General features: G+C 43.2%; 1 long non-coding RNA gene across 1 annotated transcript; it reads left to right on the top strand.

Moving 5' to 3' along the window:
• The first annotated feature begins 243 nt into the window (after window positions 1-243).
• On the top strand, window positions 244-3,030 carry Gm42126. Its single transcript, XR_880474.2, has 3 exons — window positions 244-316; window positions 2,343-2,487; window positions 2,807-3,030. It is a non-coding gene; the product is annotated as a predicted gene, 42126 (long non-coding RNA).
• The last annotated feature ends 1,651 nt before the right edge of the window (window positions 3,031-4,681 follow it).

The following is a 4,681-nucleotide window of genomic DNA, read 5'->3' as shown; positions in this document are numbered from 1 at the left end:
TCTCGAAAAGAACGAGAGAGAGAGAGAGAGAGAGAGAGAGAGAGAGAGAGAGAGAGAGAGAGAGAGAGAGAGAGAGAGAGAGAGATTGATTCTGCGTGTGAACACTGAAGGTCCTGTTCCCCAGTTGGTTCTTGATTGATCAATAATGATGCTAGTGGCCAATGAGCTGGGTGAAATAGGCAGGACTTCCAGTTTTCCTGCAGGCAGGCTAGCAGGTGCCAGGGAGGAGAGAAAGGTTCACCATGCTTCGGAGGGAGAAAGAGCCAGCAGCCATGTGAGATCTCTGGCGGAGTGGTCATTGGGCCTGAGGTAGCAGGTGGGAAATTAGAAATGCAGCTAAGCTGAGGGCAGATTTAGGGTGCCAAGCTGGGAGTGAAAAGGTTGTGATAGCCGAGGGAGGCTTAGAAGAGCATGACCATTGAGCTAAAGCATATCAAAGATAAGCTAGTGTGTGTGTGTGTGTGTGTGTGTGTGTGTGTGTGTGTTTCATCTGAGGGAGTCTGAGGGAGCCTGGGCAGGGCTGGTAGAACAGTCCTCCCAGAGCTTAAAGCAGGGCAGTAGGAATTGCACGCTGCAGTTTCTTTTCTCTACCACGCATATTTCAGGTATTGATCTTAGGTCAATAGGCTTGGTGACAAGCACCTTTAATTTTTATTATTAATTCTTTGAGAATGTCATACATGCAAATAGTGTGTGTTGGCCACATGCACTCTCTCCTTTCCAATTCCTTCTCTCCCAACTCTCTCTCTCTCTCTCTCTCTCTCTCTCTCTCTCTCTCTCTCTCTCTCTCCCTCCCCCTCTCCCTCTCCCTCTCCCTCTCCCTTACCAAGTCCAATTTGTTCTGCTTAGATGCTCATAGGTATGAAGTCATCATTGGCTTGTGGTTGACCTATCCAGGATCACCCTTAAAGAACACTCGTTTCTTTGAAAAGGCTTTATGGAATCCTAGTACTATGGAAGATTCACAAAGCATACATATATATGTATATAAAAAGAGGTTTTATGGAACTATCCTACAACAAAGAGGGATACCTCACATAGATACCCCATACTAGCAAATAAAAACCTAAGTACCAGGAATGGGTTAGCTTGCTGCTAGGGCTTTAACTTAGAACTTTATACATTCCACTGAGTTGTACCTCTAGTCTATCTTTGTTTAATCCTATTTGATAGTCTTATATATTTTATTGAATTATATTTACTATTTGCTATTTATAATTTAATTGTTTTATTCTTAGATAAGATTTTTCTACAATACCCTCTCTTCTCTGCATCTGAGTCTTTCTTCAGTATTTACAAGTATTTACTTATTTATTTATGGTACTACCTTTTTAAGTTTTTCATATTTGGGCTTGCACTTGCTTTTCTAGAATTAATTAGGTTGTTTCTATTCCATTTTGCTCTGTTGCTGAATCCACTCAATATGAGATTGAGTGTGTATAAGAATTCACTTGTAATATGTTGGCAGAGAGCACAGGCATTGTGGCAATAAGACGAGTGCGAGAATAAACAGGCCATGGATTTTTTTTTTTTTTTTTTACTCTCTGCCAATGCCTGATCTTCTTTGTAAGTTAATTTCTCTTCACAAGTGAATAATAACAAGGACCTTTGTATCTTTGAGATTAATCAGTATCTAAAACTGGAATTGTCCTGGTTCAATAATTACATTTGCTGCTCCATCAGTTCGGATTTGATGGTCTGTTGACATTAGTGGTTCCTGAAAAGCCTGATGATTTATTATCATGTTCCCATTCTGCCCAAGTGACAAATCCACTTATTTCTCCCTTTGCTGGCATCTTGTTAGGAGTATTTCATTGTATTAGAGGCATAATGGCTTCCTCCATTGGAGAAGGCACAGCGCAATGCTGAGAGCATCAGGCTAGTTTGAAGACTGATGGGTCTGACTTTTAAAGCCAATTATACTACATATTAACTGTCCAAACCCCCAAGTCTTAATTTCCTCATCTGTAAAGTGGGGCTAGGGATAATCCCTAGCCATTGGTTTTGGGGGTAAAGTTCTTTTAAAATGCAGAGTATAGATTCTCGCATACAATATTAATAAACAGTAACTGTAATTTGTGGTTACAATGTATCAGATATGCCAGAGGTCATCACTCCCCTCCCCCACCCAAATTAATCAGTTAATCAGCTAACCAAACAATAGCATGTTTCTGTGAATTCTGAAACACGTATTCACAACGGAAATAGCAAAAAGGTATGGGATATCCTCCAAAATTATTGGTCAGGGAGAACCAAGAGGTCTCCAAAACAGCACAGCCTGGTGCATTGCCCTTTGCTACCTACCATAATTATGTGTAAGACACCCTATGCTTTGCCTGTAGGACATAGAGAAACCATTCTCAAACTGACCAGGAAACGTCCTCCATCCTGGCTGGATTTCATCATGCTGGAAGGTGCTCAGCAGGCTGGTGAGGGTGGAAAGACATCAGGGGTCTTATCCAGTAACAGACCCTGTAAGCTACAAAGGTAAGATGTAATGCCTGGTGTAATCGTGTCCCTGCTAGGTAAGGTGCACGCACTAGTTTAATAGCAGCATGAGTCTTAGAGGGTAACCAACTGCTTTCTGATTGAATCTGAGATCTGCTCCACAGAGGGAATTTCATGCCGGGACTGTAATCCTGGGACCCATAGAACCCACCATTGCAAGTTTGCTAAGCGGTCATGCTCTCAAAGCGCTTTCAAAATTTATACATTTATACGTAGATTTATTTATTTATTTATTTATTTATTTATGCATAGACCTAGCTTTATACTCAGCCTTGTTTAGAGACACTTCTTTTTGCAGTGAACAGCAGTAAATGTGGTGATGTGTAATTGGTCAAATACTGAGAAGAAGGGGCCCAGTGCTCAAGTACTCAGCACCAAGTGGGAGCCTTCACCAAGGCTCAGGGAACGTCACAGCAGAGGAGACAGGAAGACAGCAAGAGCTGGAAAGGAGGGAGAGCGGAGAGAATGCCTGTCTGTCTTCTGAAAGTGACGCGGGCAACATTTAATGGATTATCAAAAACTGTAAGTTAGGAGAGGGTATGCTGGAGGCCGGGGGGTGGGGGTGGGGGTTGGAGAGGAGAAACTGGTGAGGAATGTGATCGTGTTTTATTGCGTACATGTGTGAAACTCTCAAAGAAGAATTACAAAAATGGAGACAGCATGTCTCTGTCTTCTTGGATAACCCCGATGTGACTTATCAGCCGTCCTCCCAAACCCGGTCCCAGGCAACCATTGGTATACATCCCAGATTAGATTTGTCTTTCCTACAGTTTCATATGAATGGAGTCATGGGATAGGGAGTCTTTGGTGTGGGTTTCTCTCCCTGAGCATAATGCTTCAGTTTATGTTGTATGTAGAGGCACAGTGTGCATGCGTGTGTGTGTGTGTGTGTGTGTGCATGTAGCTTACATGTATCTGTGAGCATCCGAGTGTGTACAGGTATGGGGGCATGTGAACATGTGTTACGTTCATGTGGAGGCCAGAGGTCAATGTTAAGTCTTTCAGTATTGATCTCTACCTTCTCTTTTGAGACAGGGTCACTCAGTGCATTGGAAGCTCACTGATTGGCTAGGCTGGCTGCCAGTAATCTCTGGGGATCCACCTTTTTTTTTTTTTCCGAGACAGGGTTTCTCTGTATAGCCTTGGCTGTCCTGGAACTCACTTTGTAGACCAGGCTGGCCTCGAACTCGGAAATCCGCCTGCCTCCCGAGTGCTGTCATTAAAGGCGTGTGCCACCACACCTGGCTGGGATCCACCTATCTTCACCTTCGAAGCTCTGCGGCTGCCCAGTATGTGGTCATCCCTTGCTTTTATGTGGGTGTCATAGATCGGGACTCAGGCTCATCAAGCTCACACATGGCTTTACTGACTTCCATAGCCTGGACCATAGGCGTTGTTTTTGGTGTTTTAATGGAATGTGTGTGTTTTCAGTTTGATATGGGAAGGTGAGTGGAAAAAGAAGGGATTCCAGGTCACTTCAGCTCTGTAGTGAGTTCGAGGCCCGTCTAGAGCGGTGGGACCCTCCCCACTCAGGAAGCTCATGTGTGTAACGGATTCAGAGCCCTCCTTGAGGCTGTATTTTCAGCTTTGTCTTTCTTTTTTTCTAGTCTGTATGCTTTTTCCTTTATTCTTCCTTTCCCCCCTTTCCTTTCCCCAGCCACACCTTCTAGTAAGCTGTTGAAAAGAATTGGAGAGAAGCCACCATTATTTGTGATTGAAGGGGAGAAATCCAACCTTTGATGGGAGCAGACGTAATTACTTTTGGTTTTTGAAGAGAATAACAACTGTAGTCTTTGAAAAAAAAGAAACAGATTGAAGCTCTGTTCTAGTCCTGGTTTGCTAATAGTTTTTTGTTTGTTTGTTTTTGTTTTTTTGTTTTTCGAGACAGGGTTTCTCTGTGTAGTCCTGGCTGTCCTCGAACTCAGAAATTTTCCTGCCTCCGCCTCCCGAGTGCTGGGATTAAAGGCATGCGCCACCATACCCGGCTTGTTTTTGTTTTTTACATGAATGGATTTTTATTTTTTTATTTTTGTTTTTTAAAGATTTATTTATTTTATGTGTGTGAGTAGTCTATCTGTGTGTGCACCTGCATGGCAGCAGAGGGCATCAGATCCCATTGCAGATGGTTGTGAGCCACCATGTGGTTGCTGGGAATTGAATTCAGGACCTCTGG

This window comes from Mus musculus, chromosome 5 (genome assembly GCF_000001635.26).
Source record: "Mus musculus strain C57BL/6J chromosome 5, GRCm38.p6 C57BL/6J".
Classification (NCBI taxonomy): Eukaryota; Metazoa; Chordata; class Mammalia; order Rodentia; family Muridae; genus Mus; species Mus musculus.
The sequence above is the reverse complement of the archived record's forward strand: the minus strand, read 5'-3'. Positions and strand labels throughout refer to the sequence as shown.